This window comes from Mchenga conophoros, linkage group LG8 (assembly GCF_057382185.1).
Source record: "Mchenga conophoros isolate Kocher_MC1m ecotype Shallow Benthic linkage group LG8, M_conophoros_male_GT1.1, whole genome shotgun sequence".
NCBI lineage: Eukaryota > Metazoa > Chordata > Actinopteri > Cichliformes > Cichlidae > Mchenga > Mchenga conophoros.
Genome location: NC_140533.1, coordinates 23128002 through 23148966, shown reverse-complemented (window position 1 = coordinate 23148966; position 20965 = coordinate 23128002).

Below are 20965 nucleotides of genomic sequence, written 5' to 3'. Positions count from 1 at the left end.
AAAGAATATTGCATCTTGACATTACCAGCAGGGGAAAGTGGGAACATGAACAAGAGATGGAGGGAAGGGCAGAGGAGTGGCGCACAGAGATGACACAGCAGATGGTTGATTGGAGATTATCACTGTGGGAGGAAACACCAGGAAGTCAATTAGAGGAGGGGACAGCGACACTCAGACAGTTGGAGGACCAATCAAAATTAGTTATATTTGATCATGATATTTAGAGCTGAGCACTCAGAGTCCCAACCTTGAGAGCTGAGAGAGATTATGGGCCAAAATGACCACTGCGCCCCTTTGTGAATACAAAATATGACAAACTGAATCATGGAGGACTGTAAATGTGTTTCTCTGTGTGCTGAGCTCCAAGCTGACTTAAACAGTTTTAGGAGCTTATTATTACTGAGACCTCTGACAAGTTATTTTAATCAGTGCTCAGAAAAACAAGAAAAGAACGAAGGACAAAGAGGCAGAATGCAAGATGACACGAAACGCAAACAGGAAAATATAGCAGCAACAATCAGACAAAAAGGAAACTAGAGAGTCGACTTTGACAAAACATCACAATAGTCCTCTGACTTTCTTGTCAACCATCCTTTTTTCCATCTCATTTTTTTTCTCCTTCCTGAGTCAGTGAAAGTCTCACTCACCATTTCCCTCAGCCTGCAGGTCTGCATTATGGCGTGTTTTGCTGTCATTCTGCTGAATAACGATGACAGTGTTAGTAAGCACGGCTATCACTTTCTTTCATAATGACTACAGCTATCCTGACAGGCAATACCTTGGACAACTCTTTTTCACTCCTCACAAACACTTCCCACTGCAAACATATGCTCATACGGTGGCAGAAACAGCAGATAGCAAGAAGTGTTGAAACATGTCACTTTTAGAAGTATTAAGGCTTCCCTTGTACGTGTGACTCAGCAGGAGTTTAGCGGTTAAGCTCGAGGCTCTTATCCCCACAAAACAAACTTTCAGTGTTTTATTTAAACTGAAGGATCTTTCAGGTACAATGGCTCTGAATACAAATGCTACTCAAACTCCTGATTGAACTGCCTAGAGCCCAAACAGGAAAAAAGAAAGTAATTGAGTTGTAAAAGCTCAGTTCTGAAGCAGGCCAATTAGTTTCAACACTGAGGAAATAGGACTTGTCAGGGAGTTTGCGAAGGGCAGACTAAGGGAGAAAAAGAAGCAAGGAGAGGGAAGGGTTTATGCTAATGTGTGTCTTAGTACTGCTCCTGTCCCGGAAAATATCGGGGCCAAGAGGCAGCAAAACCTGGGAGTGCAATCTACATGTGACCCCCTAGAGAAGCACTTTGTGTGACACCGGGAGGAGTGGCTGCTCTGCAGAAAGGGTTATGCAAATGTATTCAACTTTCCCAAGGAGCGAGGTTCAGATTTAGCAGCGATGCATGGACAATTGGCAAAAAGTGAATATTAACTGAGAAAATAACATTAAACATAAGAGAGAAAAGTATATTATTGGCATACCTGTTGGGCAATATGGCAACCTTTGCTTACAACCTCAAGCTCAGCATATCAGTTGGTTAACAAGGTGGTGAATTTGTAATTCACTGTGACGCTCAAATAACTTTAAACCTCAGTATATTTAAAACACAGTCACAGCCAAAAGTTTTAAAGGTCTTGAAATTCATTCCGATTAGAGAACGAAGGTCTGTGCCGTCCACTGATTGCACTCAAGAAGTGCAAATAACTGTGGCAGTAGTAAAAGTTTCAGAATTGTCAAAGTCAAAGTAAATTATTGTGTGGGGACTATGCAATTTTCTAAACTCAGGAGACTACAAAGAACATTAGAAGTCATCCTCTGGGCTTAAGAAAGATTTGTGTTCAATTTTTGTGCCAATGTGTCCAATTATTGATGATGCATTTCACTAAAAATGTAAAATTATAAATAAATCTACCTCAAACTGACATTGCCATCCCCTGAGTTTTAGCAAGTGTGGGTAATAGTGCTGTTAGTGAAAAACATCAACAGCAAATGGCACCTTTGTAACAAACAAACAAAAGAGTTTCAAGGAAGAACCCATCTGTGTTCAGGCTAATCAAAACGCATTATCACTACATTTTTCCCCAAAGCTGCTGCCAGTTGAGGTCTGACTGATTAAAATCAGGCACAGGGCTGCTCTCTAGCAACCCTCCCAAGCCTAATTAAGATACTTGGCTGATTAGAGACTTGGCTGATGACAGCTTTCACGTTGATATCACATTGAACAACATCAGATACAAGCTTAATGGAGCATAATAGAGCACACTTTTAGCCTTTTATCCCTTTTGAACACGTCAACAAGTATAGGTGCCTGCTCATCATCTAAAAGCAACACACCCACCGTTTGTGATTTTTTTTTCCTTCTTGCCCCATTCCCCATATCTCCCCAGAATGAAAAACAAAGCTGCCAGGCTTCCCTCCTCTTCTCTTATTTCCTCTCGTCTCGCCTGATCTGTCACCGAGTGTCTCCCAGCCATCACTCTGTCTGACAGACGGACTATCTCTGAGTCGTCAGTCACTCCACTGCCTCTACGCAGCCGTCATCTGTAGCCGGCAGGGACACCCCCTGCAACACACCCGTCACGCTGCAAATGAAGAGAGGCCCCTTGTCTCCTGAAATAGGGGAAGCATGAGGAGAATATATTGTACAGATTAAGGAGTCTCCCTTCACATGTGGATGTTGGCATTGCTGTGAGTGGTTGTAATGTGAGTTTTAATAGTCAGGATGAGGTTTGACCTTCAAGTTGCACCATGTCTCTTTGCTTTAATCTGATTTAGCACACTCTGCCCCCTGAACTACATTTCCCCCCCTGGTGAAACAACAAAGTGTTTGCATTTGTCTTATCTAAAACACAAGAATGTAAAATATCTTGTAGATAGTCTGAAATATATACAAGTAAAAGCAAATGAAACACAGAAAAGACAAATGCTCTATCTATCATAGACATGGAACAAGTGTTGCATTAATTTCCGCTTCAGCAATGACTTTTACTAACAAAATAGAAACGTAACTTTGATGCAAAAGTGACAAAAACATACTTGCCTTCAGGAAGTAGAGGAGCAGCTCCCGTCACGTTTGCCAAGCCCATAAACATTTTTCAAGAGGTGATTTGCAACAAGCCAACCACAGATGTAATATTTAAAAGTCAAGTAGCTTCTTCAAATACTTTGGCCGATTAGATTGCAATTCATTTCCGACAGTCGAGTGTAAATGGAACCGTGAGATCACTTGCAGTCCCATGGTTTGTTTCCTAGACACATTTCGAGTAGGTGTAAAAGGCATTGTGTTTTTAAAGCATGATTTCTATTAGTCACAAGTGGAGTGGAGTGGTATGTGTTGACCTAACAAAATCTGGCTTGCAGTCTTTGTTTTTTTTGTTTCTTCTACCAACAGCAAAGCGAATGCATTTAAATTTTATTGCACGTTTCAAGAAAAAGACAATTCAAAGTGCTAAAGATAAGACAGAATGCTAAATTTAGAATGTGATATTAACCTAAAAATAGACTAAAACTGATTATGTAGCATAGCGATTACAGTACTGCTGTTGTGCAGTATGAAACAATAAATAGACAACATTCAAGGCAAACACAGACATGATGGAAGGTGTTTTAAGATGGGTCTTAAATGTGTCTGTGACTGTCAAGCTTTCTAAAGTGATACATAACATAACATTATGACCATTGAATCAGTGACCGACACTGATTTTCTTTTCATCAGGGCTCCTGTTAGCAGGTGGGATACAATAGGTAGTAAGTGAACATTTTGTCCAGTTTGACAAGGGCCAAATTGTGATGGCTAGTCGAAGGTCGGAGCATATCCAAAACTGCAGCTCTTGTGGGGTGTTTCCAGTCTGCAGTGGTCAGTATTTATCAAAAGAGGTCCAAGGAAGGAATAATGGTGAATCAGCGACGGTGGCATGGGCAGTACACCTCGTTAACATAAATATCCAATCAGCCAATTACATGACAGCAATTCGATATGGCTCAGTTGACCTGTTAAAGTCCAAAAAGAGCAACACAAATAAGAAGGAAGGAGATTTTGAATGTCACAGTGTTGTCGGTGTCAGGCTGGGAAGGTCTGAGTATCTTTGTATTTGAGAAAATGGTCATTTTCTGGCATTTTCCCCACACAATCATCTCTGTGGTTTATAGAGAATGGTCTGAAAGAGAGAAAATATCCAGTGAGTGGCAGTTATCTGGATAAAAATGCCTTGGAGATCTTACAGCAGGATAACAGGCCATGTCACAGATCTGAAATCAAATCACACCGTTTTCTTGGACATGACAGGAAGTTCACTGTACTCAAATGGCCACCAGAGTCACCAGATCTCAATTCAATAAAACAGCTTTGGGATATGATGGAATGGGAGATTCTCATCATGAAAATGCAAGAACTGTGTGATGCTTTCATGTCAGCTGGATCAAAATATTTAAGGAATCTTTTCAGTACTTTGTTTAATCTATGTCATAAATAATTAAGGCCATTCTGAAGCAAAGATTAACTAATAACAAACACAAAAAAGCTCTTAAGCTGTACCACATCAGCTTCATCTTCATTTAAAAAAAGGAAAAGGAGAGAAAAAAAATGCATCTAATTTGAATTGGACTACCACATTTTTGTTTCCAGGTAATAACTCTCACTGGGATTATATGCTGGTGAAGTCTGACAAATTACATCTTTGGCCATGCCTGTGGTATGCTCCTCCAAGGCGACTTTCCATTTAGACTGAGGCAGTCAGATGGAGATGTGAAGTTATAAATGTGTTTTCCCCCCTCAAAGCATGACAGATAGCTGCAAGAGATTTGAAAAACACAACAATACAAGGGAGGTACACATGTGTGTGCTTATCAGCACGTGTGATTAGTTCTGTGTAAATAAAGAGAGCCTTTCTCAATATAGATACACCCACCAGAGCTATCATGGTTAATAATGTGTCAGGGAAGATTGATGGTCAGCTAAACAGATGGGACAAGCTTGTTAATGTCTGTGCCTGTGTCAGAGCTCATGGTGGCGAATAAGTATGTAAAAACGACAGTTACATTTTATTCTTCCCTGTCGTCTGCCTGTTAATTATTCCTTATCCTCTTTCATCTCAATTCTAAATACGTACCATGTACTTACATCCATTTATAAATGGCACATGGACTTTAAATGAAATCAGAGGACATATTAAATGCTAATTATAATGTAGTCCAATCCCAGTGCACTTCAATGGAGAACCCACTGAATACGTCTGAATGGGGTTTTCAAAGTGTTGCAGCACAATTAGGCAGAGTTTGAATACATAATCAAGACACATGTCAGCTTTTGTAAGAAGTGATTGTGAACACATTTTGCTGACTGTACTCTGAATGCCGTTTTCTTTATCCCCATTTGTTCTTAGTATTTTCTGTCTTCACCAAAAATGGCCCTCCCCTCCTCACTTCTCCTGGATTACATCTCTCTTCTTTGTGTGCTTTGTCAATAACCGCTTTCAGCATCGTCAAATAAACACAGACAACACACTGCTGGTCACTTTTCCCACAAGTCCTCAGCCAATAAAAGCAACTCTTCTGACCACGAGTGACTGAGTGAATAAAAATAACTGCAAAGCAAATACAGATGACAATTGTTTGGTTATTTGAAGTGGCATCAAATCCAGTTTTCAGTCCAAACACAGTCTAAATATTCAACACCGCTGGTCACACAGATGCCCAAAGTGACCTTGTTGTGTCTGTGTATACATCAGATAATGTTTGTGTCTCAGTGTGAGTGTGTGCCTTGTGGAGGGTATTTTGTTTATTTCCAGGTTGGATGTGCTGGGATGAAAAAGACGACTGTATATTTAATGAAATCAAGCCAGGTCACCTTTATTTATATAAGACAACCACAATTAAAGTAAGGGATATATAAAATATATAACATGAACACATAAAAGTGAAATCAATGCACAATTGGCTTTAACCTGGATTCTTTCTAGTTGCAAAAAAAGGTCTAAATGACTCTGCTTACTTGATGCATGATCTCAGTAAGGATTTCTGATGGTGGTCTCATTCACCAGTTTCAAATCTTACATGCAGCATAATGGACAACAAAGCTAAACATACTTTGCATGTGGCTAATTTTTGATTGTCAAGTTGCTGCCATATAAGTGTGCAGTGTCATTAGTTTCTCCGTCTTAAAAATGTATATTTCTTTCTGGAGATCTTTCAAAGTTTTTCTTTCTGCTTTTTCATTCATTTTCAATCCATTTTCAGAGGAATGTTTTCTCTATTTGTTAATCCACTTAACGCTAATCTATGAATCATTCGTGCATAACGATTTTTTTTTCTACATAGCATAGCATTCTTCTCCTCTGCTCTTCTCCCTGTACACCAACTGCTGCACCTCCACCCACCAGTCTGTCAAGCTAATCAAGTTTGCAGATGACACCACCGTTATTGGGCTCATCTCGGACGGGGATGAGTCTGCCTACAGGAGGGAGGTTGAACGTCTGGTGTCCTGGTGCAGCCACAACAACCTGGTGCTGAATGCCCAGAAGACAGTGGAGATTATTGTGGACTTCAGGAAGCACACAGCCCCACTCCCCCCCATCATCCTGACTGACACCCCCATCACCTCTGTGGACTCATTCCGCTTCCTGGGTACCACCATCACCCAGGACCTGAAGTGGGAGCCCACCATCACCTCCGTCATCAAGAAAGCCCAGCAGAGGATGTACTTCCTGAGGCAGCTGAAGAAATTCAACCTGCCAACACGGACGATGATGCAATTCTACACTGCAATCATCGAGTCCATCCTCACCTCCTCCATCACCGTGTGGTACGCTGGAGCCACTATCAGGGACAAACAGAGACTGCAGCGTGTTGTGCGCTCTGCTGAGAAGGTGATTGGCTGCAGACTCCCATCGGCGTGCAGCTCGGATCTCAGCTGACCCTTCTCACCCTGGACACAGTCTGTTTGACCTGCTCCCCTCAGGCAGGAGGCTCCGGTCCATTCGCACCAGAACCTCTCGCCATAAGAACAGTTTCTTCCCCTCTGCTGTTGGACACATGAACAATAACCATATGACTGTACCCGCCACTAACACATGACCCTACGCTGTGTCACTGCATCATTCCATGTTTGCACTGATCACCACCTGCACTCATGTATATATCTTTCTACGTAGCACTCTTAATTCTTATTCTCATGTATATATCTCATGTATATCTCATGCACATATCTTTCCACGTAGCACTTTTAATTCTTATCCCTACTTTTATTTTTTTCCATGTCTATTTAAGTGCTATTTATGACAGCATGTTTGCACTGAAGCACCGCAGCAATTTCCTAATGTTGTAAACCTGCTCAACATTTGGCAATAAACCCCATTCTGATTCTGATTCTGATTCTGATTCTAATCCCAAAGCATCCCTGGATAGTAAAACACACACAGGCATTCTATACTTAAGCACAAGTAAAGATACTAGTGTTAAAAATGCTTGTTACGTGCCAAGGGGTGTGGCTTTGCTTTTGTACTCTGTTTTGTGTTCTATTCATCTTTCAGGCGTCAGGCCTCCTCTGATTGGCCAGTTCGAAGTTGATTGGCAGGTGTCTATTGGCTGGACTGGGCTCAGTTGGCCAATCACACTCCAAGGAACACTACAAATGAGCCGCTCCCTGGCCAGCTGGTGGCTGCTGGCTTCTGCTTTGACAAACATTTGCGAACAGGCATCTTTATGTTGTGTGTGGTGGGAGGCTGGACAGGTAAGCCGGGGTACCCTATACACTGGTTGTAGATTTTACTCTGTTAGTCACACTAGGTTATGCGGTTGATGCCACCCTTGTATGTTTTCACTGACTTTTATCGAGTAGCTAGGTAGGCCTTTTGTTTTGCATTTTTCTTTCAGTTAGGCTAGGCCCTGGAAGCTACTGACCTCTTTTTGTTTTATTACTTTCTTTGATTTGGATCAACCGCCCAGTCCTCCTCCCCCACCTCTTTACTGTTGTTAAGTTTGACTATCCAGGCAAACAGTGGTTTGAGACGGGATATCACTGAACAGAGATGGGAATCCCGATATGAGTGTTATAATATCATTGCTCTGTTCAGCAGGAAGGTGGGACAGGTATCGTGTTAGGGTTGACAATATCACAGAATTACCTAGTCGAGCAACTTGAGGCTCAGCACCTCGTAACACCAACCCATCTTCATCTGGAGTAATCTCCACCTTGGTCACCGAAGCCATCGGAGACGTAACCACTTGCTCTTGGACCACAGATGGCACAGCTGAAGGTTCACGAGAGTTGTACAGCTTCATCATGTTGACATGACACACCCGAGTGGGACGGCTGCGATCCGGGGTCTGAATAATGTAGTTAGTCTTGCTGAGTTTTCTCTCTACAACATAAGGACCAGAGAACCTAACGGAGAGAGAGGAGCCGGGCACCGGAAGGAGAAGGAGCACTCTGTCACCTGGCAGAAATGAACGGTCAACAGCCCGCTGATCAAAGTGTCTCTTCATTTTCGCTTGTGACGTGGCTAATACGTTCCTGGTTAAGGAATAAGCCCTCTTCAACCTGTCATTCAGTGTCTTGACGAACTCTGGAAGGCTTTTGGTGTTGTCAACCGGTGTAGCCAGCCTCTCTTTAAAAACCTTCAAAGGACCCCTCATCTCACGCCCAAACACAAGCTCACTGGGACTAAATCCCAGAGATTCTTGGGTTGCTTCCCGACAGGCAAATAAAACAAGTGGAACACTTTCATCCCAGTCCCGTTGGGAACTATAACAGTGTTTCCTTAACATAGACTTCAAAGTCTGATGAAACCTCTCTAGTGCCCCCAGTAAAAGTTCAACTTCTTTACTCAAGTGAAAGTGAAAAAGTACCAGCTATGAAATGTACTCAGAGTAAGAAAGTCCTAGAAGAACATTTCTACCATCAGTTTTAATGCAAAGCTCACTGAAACTTGTGCTACATTAATGTAATAATAAAATAATATTAGTAGGAATACAAACTTGTTTCAGTCTAAATATTAATTCTAACAAATGTACTCAGAATCAGTTAAGTAGAGCAGAGAAAAAGGTTTGTTTTCTGTTGCCTACATTGTAGAGGGTGACTTTGCCTCTAAACAGGAAAATGAGCACAGCAAATGGGGTAACCCTAAAAACAGTTGTAGTGGCTCAGTGCGGGAAAAGAAAAAGAATCACAACTCAACAATATTTGAGTGTCTGCATTTGGGTTCATTCTCCTGGTCTGGTCACTCTACTGTTAACACCGGCCTACTTTAATCCCTGACTATGGCACACTCCCCCCCCCCCTCTTTAATTTATTTTTATGCAACATCCCCTGATGATTAATACATGAGCAGGATTGACTTTCACATGTTACTGTTTAGGACCAAATGGGCTTGATGTTTGAAGGCTCGCAGTGACATGAAATAGTAACTCCCCCTCAAACGTAACGAGGAGTAGAGAGTACAGATATTTGTTTTAAAATGTAGGGAGTAAAAAAAAAACAAAAAACTACTCACTTAAAAACTACTACTTAAAAATTGATCTTTCAATAAACAACCTCAATGTTTCAGCAGCACTCGAAGCGGCCACACTCAGTCAAGAGCTAGCTAACGAGTGAGTGCCTGTGCTGTGACAATGTGTCAATGACGTCGCATTGTCCTACCAAATTCTTAAAGAAAGCAGGTAATCCATGCTAACTGGTCAGGGATGCACAAAATTGTGCTGCTGAAGGGCAAATTCCAAGTGCCCGTTGAAACGTAATGCATCTGTATAAGGGAGTCAAATTATAATACAAGAATTTAACGCATAATGTAATGAAGTTTGACCACAAAAACGATTTTAGCAGGCCACACATGTTGTATGAGCAAACTGCACGTATTTGTAATATATATTGAAATAAATTGTTTTGCGGTATTTTTATGAGAGTCACGCCCTGTATTGCACGCTTAAATAAACTGCTCCACCTATTTTACATTTTTCTAGCAAAACATTAAGAAATGAGATGTGGCTCAAGACTTTTGCACAGCCCTGCGTCACAGTACACTCGCACAACCAACAATTCAGTTGGGTTCATTTGTAAACATATTCTGACTCATGTTTGTCTAATGAGAACAAATGTAATTGCCTTGCACTCGTTACTGTGATAGCGTTTACTTTTGTATGCAAGTCATACACTGAAGTATCACTACATGCAGCCAGGAAGGATGACAACAAAAAACTTTAGCTTGTCACTGTTGACTCTATCATTTCTTGGTGTTCATATCACGAAGACTAAATGAAACATTGCCAAAAGTGAATTGCATCAATGTAAGAGGGAAAATTAATCGGTTTTATAGGAATACTTAGTTTATATTGCATCAGTTGAATTCTCTATACAGATGTTTCCTCTTCAACACAGTATTATTACTGACATCTGAAATACATTTACCATTGTATCTGACTTAAATGAATCCCACTGACCAATTTGTTGATGTGATTTTGATGCTATAACCCAAAGACACAACTTTTAATAAGATTGTTTTGTCCTTTGAGATACGGACACTCTCACCTCTTCCCTGTTGTCTGTCTCCACCTCTCTCCCCATTTGAGGGGAGGATCTGTCCTTGTTACATGGTGGCATATTGACTTTTGCTGGAAAATAGACATCATGTATCCTTGGGGTCGCATTTGTCTTCATAGATACCGTGTTGAGACACCGAAAGAGGGTACGAGACACACAGAGTGACACAGAGATGGTCAATAAGCAATGAATGGAGACGACTACAAGATGGAAACAGAGTGAAGGACGGGAAAAGAAAGAGACATACAGGGAAACAGGACACAGAAGGACAAGAGAAAATGGAGGGAAAGCTGGAGAGATAAAAAATGATCTTCAGATGTTGGCCGGCTGCTTTGGGCATCTGGGATAGGAGGAGAGTGTGAGTTGATTAAAGTATTGTGTTAGCCCCATGAGTACTGACAGCCATCTCTTCTGTGATCATATTTTCCTCACCGAGGAAATGCCATCCCACCTCTCCTCTAGATTTAATCACACGAGAATTTGTAGAAACAGCTGGCCTCAATGTCAGCGCAGGGCTGCTTCTCTGGGATCTGTGGAGGGATGCATTGGGGAGACAGATGCCGATAACTAATGGCCATCGCTACACACCCGTCCTCCCCCAAAGCTGTGCATGTAGGGAGAGAGACTAGAAAAAGTTTTGCGAATTCCTAAAAATAACCATTAAAAGGTCAAATCATGTGCTTATTTCTATGAATAGATGCCATATTGCAAAAAAGGTTCTTTTAATGTGACGTTTTGTTGATTCCACCAGTATCAGCCTATTTTTTTCACACCATTTAAACCTTTAAACTGTCCCAAGAGTATTCAGTGTTGTATCTTTACCAAATAAACTTCAGTATATTGTTTACATGATCAAAATAAATTAATAAACAACAAAAACAAACAAACTGAAGCTTGCCTAGTGTTTCTAGTCTCATTTTTCCAAGTTATGGACCCAGTAATTCCACGTCCTCCAGATTCCCAGATAAGGCTCTCATTCAGACCTGCTACAATCCCACCTACAGCTACTGTGTATCGATTCTTGACCTCTCCGGCTTCACCTCTGAGACAGTTACTACACACTTCAAGTTTCAGTAAACATTGGTAAACACTGACTGACAGTTTGGGTAATCAGTAAGGTTAAGAACCCCATCCCTTCCATGTTTGCTAACATGGTTTCTGCTCCGTTATATCACAGGGGTCGACAGGCCATGGTACTACTAGTCTCAGTCCAGAGCCTGGATAAATTGAGAGAGTTGTGTCAGCAAGGGCATTTAGCGTAAAATCTTTCCCATAACAAACATGCGGATCCTCACTAAGAAGGAGGAGGATGATCTGGTGTGGTGACCGCTGAAAAGAAGAAGGAAAAGAAGAGCTTCTGTCATAGCACGTACTGTTCTTATCAATTCTGGTTTATTTGGCTAATAAAGAAAACAGGACCACGATGACAGTCACTGCTGAGCAGGTGGATGACACGACTGGCACAAGATGGCAGCAGTTTCTGCTCTCGCTTAAGTAGGTGGAGGAGGTGGGAGCACATTGCACATCTCTTCTTCTTCTTTTTAAGGCCAGGGTTGCATCAAATGAACAAACGGGTCTACACAATGTCTTGCTTCAATACACATGCAGTAAATGTCAGATTGTGTTCAGGGACAAATGAGCGACATACAAAATTTGAGTGTGTGTGTGTGAGAGAGAGCAAGAGCGAGTGAGTGTGTAAGTATTCTCTGCATGGCAGGGCAATTCATTCTGTTGTGACAGTAATTCTGAGAGATTGTATTGATTGGTCCTGATGGAGGATGAGATATCAAGCAGAAGGACACTTATCTCTGTCTGTCGTTTCACTCTCTCTTTGTCTGACACACACACACACACACACACACACACACACACACACACTCACTCAGGCACCCGTCTAGAGAGGCCGCATGAGTGGATAGAAATGGAAAGTAATCACACAGTTAAGTGATTACACAACAATTTTAGTTTCGCAGTCTTCGCTCTGAGTCGTTCTTTTTCGTGCCCTTCTGAAGTCCACCGTATTTTAACGACAGAAAAGGGAATTCAGTGGCAGCTCACTTCATCACTGCTCTGCACGACACTGTTTTTCTTCATTCCCTGGATGTGCTCCACTGCAACTGTGGTTCACTTTATGTCACAAGAACGCCTTCATTTAAGGTTTATTTTCTGGCAGATCTGCTTCGCCTGTGTGTGTGCGGGTTCGGGTTGGTGGGAGGTTTCGCTTATAAAAGAGAATTAGTAGAAATAGATATCATAATAAGCTGCAACCCTTTGTATTGTCATTGTGCCCTGTCAGTACAACCTCAGTGGCTGAGCAACATGTGGCTGTCCTATAAAACAGCAGTGCTCACATGATGCGTCTGCTTTATCTCTATTGATTCTGGCTGGTTCAGACCTAACAGGTATCATTCCTCTCATTACTCAGTAATAGTCCTTTAATTGGTCTATTATTGGCACTTTTTTTTTAAGAACCTAATTGGTGTTTTGCAGCGTAGCCAGCAGTTCCTTCTGGCTGCCAGCGAGAGTGAGGGTCCTCAGGGCGCTCTCAGGTGTCTGAGCTGATTGCCTCCCTGCCTGTTTGCTCTCAATCTGTCAGGGCTGTGGCCATTCTGGCAAAAAAGGAAGCGAAATTGCCAGACAACATTGTGAAAGTGTGTGTGAATGTGTGTGTGTTACCCGGGAAGGCGTCGGCATGGCACACCATCCTTCAGGCGGCACCATGACAAGACCCATCTGCCAGCCAAAACAGGGGGACTGGTCGGAGCGGTTCTGGCACAGAGTGGCACAAAAACAGCTCCTCTCCACCTTCCGTTAATAAGCCTCATCTTCTCTCTGTCATCCTCGCCTGCTTTCGCACCGTTATTATTCTCCTTTATCCGACCCTGTGCTGTCTTTGATTCGTCCCCTTTCTTTGAGAGCCGAGTTATCCAGCTCTCTTTAAGCCTCACCTTGTCTCAATTAAACTGATGAGCTTTTTCTACTGACTATATAAAATGTATATTAATCACACTTTCAACAGAAATCTGTCTTATATTAAATTTTTGTATTAAATCCTGTCTCATATCTATCCCACCTACACCCTGTACGAAATAGGTGGGTGGATTAACAGAGTATTCCTACTGATTTATCTCACTGAAAAACAGACTGCCATAGATATTTTTGCTCACCGCTTGGTATTACATTATACCTGCAGATTTAAAGTCTTTCCACTGCATATTCTAACCCTGCAGGATGCTAATTTGACCTCTGCTGCACAAATTAAGACGTGCCAATAGCAGGGACGGGTCATTTGGATGCAACAATATTAAAAGAAAAGCTTTGATTAAGCCCAATATGTGTTTTTTTGTGTTTGTATGCATGTTTCTTGGTTTGCCCGACCTCAGACTTGGTAATTGGAAGATGTTTATCAGCCTGTTGCTGCTGCTGGAGTGTGACTGACACCAGGTCGCAGTGAGTCATTCACATAACAACAAACACAAACATGTAGTAACAGAGAACACAGCCAGATCCCATCAAAAGAAACAAACACACAAGCTAATATACACACAGGCCACACATGCTGCCATGCTCAGATACATTATTTTGCTTGTGTGTGTGTGTGTGTGTGTGCTTCCTGTAACTTTTCTCTATGAATTTTCAGCCATGCTGAAAGTAATTTTCTTGCAGAGGCTAAGTTCATTGAGGGTGAGGATGTCCAGACTTTGCAGGATATGTTGACAGCAGCCGCAAGGGCCAACATACACACAGACCATGTTGCTTTCAGCAGGACTGTCCACCTGGGAACGCCGTAGGGACTTTTCACTGACTTCACTTTCTTCATTTAGCTGCTGTGACATTATGACTGTGCCACAGAACACTGTCAGGTCTGGTTTGGGAGAACCAGGCCCCTGTCCAGTAATTAGCAAGCTGCTATAGAAGCACGGTGTCGGGACAGGGCTGCCAAAGTGACACAGCAAAAATTCAGGGAAAACTAATTTGTTGGGCTGCTGGTGTTTGTTTTGAGCCTTGAGTAATACACAGCAGCTGTAGCAGCAAATTTAAAGAGTGGCACTAGAGGGGAGAGTATGCATGCCTTTACGCTTACATTTATATTTACATTTTTGAAATCCTTTCACATCCTTTCTTGTATCTATTGCTCTTTTTTTTTTTTTTTTTAAACTTAATCTTTTCTATTTGATATCCTTGGACAGTAGGGAGTTTTAAAATTCAGATTATCTTATCTTATCTTATTAAAAACACAAATCAGTCCAATTGTTCCCAGTGCAGCAGCACACTCAAAACGATCCTGTCTTATACACAGCAGCCAGATGGTATGAGATGACACCACATCAAAGGCTCTGATTGACAGTGAGAAGGTTAATAAGAGGGAAAACAGATCACAGAAAAGAACATGTAAGCATCAGTGCAGACGACCCATCGCCTCAAGCAAAGAAGGAAAATGAATGTGAGGCAATATTGCAAAAGCTACAGGTTTTATGGCTTCAGCTTTACCGGAGATGTCTGAAGCTGTCAGCCTAAAAGGTTGGGAGAATACGGTACCAAGCAAACTAAGAGGGCATTCGAAAACGAAACATCACTTTTGGGAGAAAAAGTGGCTCAAAAGAGTTCTAGATCTCAAACAGAGGCTAGAAAATTGTCTGCTAGGACCAGGTAAGTCAAAGCTAAAACAATTGCAGGTGTCCTGGTAGGTTCAGAAAATGGAAATGTGCTGTCAAAATGACTTTGTCTGACTATAATATCAAAAGAACTGTCAGTATGCCACATGACAGTGAGGCTATTTTGTAAAGACATGATTACATGTGTGTCCTCACATTTTATGTCACCCTTTGGTGTGACATAATGATTTCACACAGGAAGTAATTAAATAAAAATACATTTAAAAGAAGGCAGAAAGGCAAAGCAGTTTTTCAACTAACAGCAATAACAGGTGAAAGACAGGTGAGTACTATGTGCTCTATTTTTGGTTGGACAAACACTACGGCCACACATGCATATCCACTCAATCCACAGGTGATAAAAAGGGTCGTCTTCATTAAAATGTCACTCTCCATAAATGAATGCCCATATGTTTCTGTGACATACAGGGTCAAACGCATATATGGAGGTCAGCGTGGCCTCCTAATGAAGGTTGCATGCACAAACAATTAAAGCAAAATGCTGCAAAAATGGTTCGCAATGGTTTATGGGAGCTAGATGATACTGATTCATCTGGCTTCTAATTGATTTGAAAATCACCAGTGGTAATTCCACATCAGTCTTAGTGAAATATATAGTGTATGCTATTACCTTTATACTGATATTATGCACTGGCTAAATGTGATGATATGGTGGGTTCATTATATCTTGCTGTGGCTAAGACTGCAGGCAAAGCTACTTTGCTGAAGTTTCAGGTATTAGCAATTCTGTAATTATCATTAGCATCATTATGTCCCTTCCTTTCCTCTCTTCCTCCCTTCACCCATCCTGCTCTTCCCCCATCTCCCATTGGCAAAGTGTAATCATCTGAGTTATCAATCACAGCGGACTGCCTAAGGCGCAGAAACATAATACCTGCAATGACTGAAATAACTCATATCTATAGTATGACTGAGAGAATGAGTGTTTTTTGAGCCAATGAAACGTGTCTGTGTTTGTGGAACGAGCAGAGTTGGATTCTGATTTGCAAATGTGTCTTTTGTATCTAAATCTGAGGTAGTGGGGATAAAACATTGCAGTGAGTACTGCGACAAACCAGACTGACTAGCTAATACATATTTATACTCTGAATATTATTTTCTGAGATGTGTAATATTTGTGATTTTTATATGTTGTTGAGAAAAACATTTTTCAAATATTAATGCTCAATTTTTTTCCCAGTTGTTTTTTTTAAGTGTGCTTGGAAAAAAAATGCATTCAGAAGATGAAGCTTTAGAGTTTACACATTATTGATTGTTTCTTGGTAACTCTGAGAGAAATTTAGTCAGCATAGTTTCTGAAAAGGAGTAATTTCAGTGTAAAATTGCTTTGGAACAACTGATCAAAGAAATTCAGAACTTTTAGCAACTTTTATGGGAATGTGTTTGTGTGTGTGCACACGCTGGGGAGGGATGTGCTATGTTGCATTAATAATAGCAATGATACATGTAAAAAAAAAAATAAATCTGTTTTTAAAGCTGCTCAACACAACGCAAAGCTCACCTGAGGCAGATGCAAATCTCTAACAACAGCACATTATTAATGGCGAAGAGAAAACACGTTCCTTTGTGCAGTCTTAAGCATATGTTGGGTGTAGAATATTCATGTGGAAAAAGCATTATGCAACAGTGCCATACCCTACGGTGATGTTATAGCCATATGCAGAATACTAGTGGGTATGTACTGTAGACATGCAGCAGCTTGTGCACATTAACAGTAAGACCAAGAGCAAGTTAACAGCAGCATCTCTGCTGTAACTTTCAGATTGTGTGTGTCATGTACCGCTTACGGGAATAAATGGGGAGGGGAGTTTGAGAGTTGGACTAAGAGGTAAACAGCACTTCAAATGTCTGTAACATCTGGTGGTGAAATAAGTGTTTAAAAAGCTTCCTCATAATTGTCACGGGCTGCGATGGCAGACCGTGGAGTTGCAGTGAAAGTAGGGCCCAAAATGCGAGACTCTTAGTGAAGGACAGTGGATTTATTGACAGCGGGTGGAAAACACACAACTATATACAAAATCCCGGCACTGTGGTCCTGTGGCGATTCTCCCTGAATCCCACACAGTGCAGATGTTCGTGAAAGGTGAAACAGTGGCGACTCCAAAAACTCCCACACCGTGACTTCCAAAACACACTCTGCTCCAGATTCCTGGTAACACAAACACATTCAGGTTAGCAGGGACTCTACTTTCTCAAAGGTTTATACCAAGTCCACGGCTGTACTGACGAGTTCTGACTCAAGAATCCGGCATCAGCCTCAGCTCAGCTACAGTCTTAAATGCTGCTCCCTTGACGAGCGTAATCTGCTGCAGCTGGCAGAGGACGACGAGCGGCAGGTGTGGCTGTCTCTAGAGCAGAAACGCTTCCGGGTTTGCAGTCTCCTCAGCACACCAAAACCTCCGGAAGCTCACACGGAGAAACATGGAGAAAAAGGAGAGAAAACCAAAACACCACACGGAAAATATAAACATACACTAAAATACATGAGCCCTGGGTCCCTAGACCCAGGTCATGACAGTAATTGCACTACCTTATCAAGTTATTGTCGTAAAGTCATCCGCTTAAAAATTGAGAACCAGCATAAATAATGTTTATTAGGAGTTTTGTTTTACACGGGAAAGAATGATGAAATTTACTGTGAAAGATGTCATTTTTGAGCATTTTGTTATGTAAACCTTAAAGTGGACATGAAACACTACATTGCGATGCCATCACATCAATATGGACTAAAATCACAAAAGTATGTTTCCAGCAGCTTGTTTAATCTATGCCATGAGAAATTGAGACTCTTCTAAATACAAAGATGGTTCAACTTAATACAAGCAGTGTGTACCGAATGAATGGGAGTGTATGTGACAAAACATAACACTCAAAAATAACAAAAGAAATACTCTTAAGTTAGTAGCTTCAACATAATCTTTTTTTTCTGCAGGTTTATGTTTCCTCATGGTATCCTGTAGCTTATCAGTGTAAACTGATCAAACTCTTATCAGTCCTTAATCCAGCAGCAGGCAGCTGTATCTGTCACAGTTTGCAGGTTAAGGACCCAAACATGGGCTCAACAGGCAGGCAGGATTAAACAGAAAGTAAACTCTTTAATGTGGCTGTTTGCAAAGTCTATAACACAAAGCCAAAAAGGTAAAAAAAGAAAAGAAGCCACATGAACACAGAGGAAGGACCATACACAAGCTAACCAAAAATCAAAGATGGGCGGGTAACACACTGATACATTTAAAAGAAAGTGAGAAAGGAAATCATCAGAGGGTAATTGGAAACAGGATGGTAACGAGGCACAAGGTGAAACCAATAAGACTAATGACCCATGGGAAGTAAAACTAAGCACACAGGAGACAAATTAAATGAAAAAGAAGAAACATTTAAATGCAGAAGTTCGACACACATATACAAAGCAATTTTACACTAAGGGGCACTCTGGGAAAGGTGAGAACACTTGTATGAGAAAGTCTTGAAAGACTAAGATCGCGAAAAAAATACCTAACAGCAATTTAATATCTAATAGCTCTAAATAATCCCAAAATCAAACAAAAACACAAAACACAATTTCCCGCAGCCCAGTCTACGATCTTTACACGACCAAGCAGGTGATGCACAAAGTTGTAGAATAACCTTGTGTTGAACATAATTGAACATTTAGCTACTAAAGATGCCGTTATTTTCCTCTGGTAAAGCATAAAAAACTCAAAGAATGATCGATATTCAACTGACAGTGCTGAGGAATGCGACTCATATTGAATGCTAATGTTGCTCCCTACCTGCTGTGTGTGTTACCGAGCATGTTGCCTGAAATTGGATTTTCACAACATTACTAGAGCAGAAGAAGAAATAATACTATATAATAATGCAAGGTGACCTCTAAAGTAGCTTTCAGATCAAGCTGATGTTCACGCTGGTGTGAAGTGCTTAGAAGGTAAATTTCATAAAAAGCCAAAAGTATGCTCTAAATTATGCAAACATGCTTCTTCTTTCTTTACTGCTTTGCCACTCCATCACTTGAGTCCACCTCTGCCCGTTTCTGTCTGTAGAGGTCTGATATAGTGACTCATCAGGTGAACTGCACCCTGAAGTTTATCTGTTAGAGTTGCTGTTATGCACTAAAACCAGGGTTGTGTCACCGCTGAAATTACAGGTTGCAAAGAAAGCCTCCAATCCTCCCAGTCCCTTTCACAAGGAGCTTTTTTTATGATTAGCTTTTCATTTTTCACTCTGTGCATCAGCTTTTAAAACCCCAGAGCCTTTAAAACTTCACACAAGTGCTAAACAGACATGCACCAGAGAGCCCTGCTGGACTTGAATCCATATTTGAAATATTTCGTATTCTCAGCCCTTGCTGAGATCCTTTCGTTTCCTTGTTTCTTAGGCCGTTTGCTGTACATTTACACTGCTGGCCAATAAAAACATACAAGCTGCTTTTTATAGGAAATCTGGACACATGACACCTGCACAGCTCAGGGTTTTCATTTTCAGCCATTCTGATGTAGAGTTGCTGCTCTGCTTGGGATCCTGTTTCATGACCTAGTTTCATCCAAACTTTAGTTGTTGGACAGATGGCGTCACATTTGACTCCAGAATACTTTGGTATACAGAGGAGTTCATGGTTGACTCAGTGACTGCAAGTTGCCCAGATCCTGTGGCTGACAACTGAGACAAAATCATCATCCCACCATCAACTTTGGTCTCGTCTGTTCACTGGACATTGTTCCAGAGGTGATGGGGTTTGCTCAGATGCAACTATTCTAACCTAAGCTGTGCTGCCATGTTCTTTTTAGTGAGCTAAGACTTTCTCCCAGCAGCCCTTCTAAACCAATCGCACTTGTTCATTCCTTTCATAATAATGCTGCCACAAACTTTAACATGCTAACTGAAGGTTTTTGCATTGCACAGCCTGACCTCGGGGTAAATGGGCTAGGACACCCCCTTCTGGGAAGATAGTGACAACGGTCTGAATGCTCCAGACCAGCAAAACTGCCAAAACTTCTTTTTCTACAAAGGGAGGAAATCCTTCCTTTTTAAAAAGAAATCAATTTTTTAAATTCCTACTGAGGGAATAAGGGTGCACTTAATCTTACTTTCTTTTTCACATGACTGACAGGTAAAAAAGGCCTGATAATAAAATGATGAAATATTTCATTTTATTAGTTTTTTTCTCTTGTTCCAAAGACTTTATTCATTGGCACTTACGTTTATATTTATTGTAAAGGGGAGAGAAGGATAGCTTTACTTTATCTGTGTCTGCGCAGCCATTCCTCAAGTGGGACAGGCAGGGTCAGGAAAAGATTTACTCTGTCCATTCTTCTGGGTCACACTCACTGCAGAAATCAGTGTTGGTGGATAACACATGCTGGATGTCACGTCTCAGTAGGAGCAGAGATTGTAAAGATAGTTAAACTGATGTGCAATTGAAATCTAAAGATCGAACGAAAGAATCATTTTATTTGAAGTGACATCAGCTGGCTCGAGGGATGTCGATGAACCAGACAAGAATGTCTCAACAATTGGACAGAAAAAATTTGGTACAGGCATTCATGATCCCCAGAAGAATCCTACTGACTGTGACGATCCCCAGCCTAGTCCCTAAGCCCCAATAGCATTTAAAACTGTTTACATCTACTAGACTGGCAGTTAAAAAAAGACTTTTCCCAAGAGTCCTAATGATTTGGTTGATCAAGTTACTGAACCTCAAACTTAGGCTTAAATTTCTATAAACTACACTCGATTTTTTTGCACTTATTT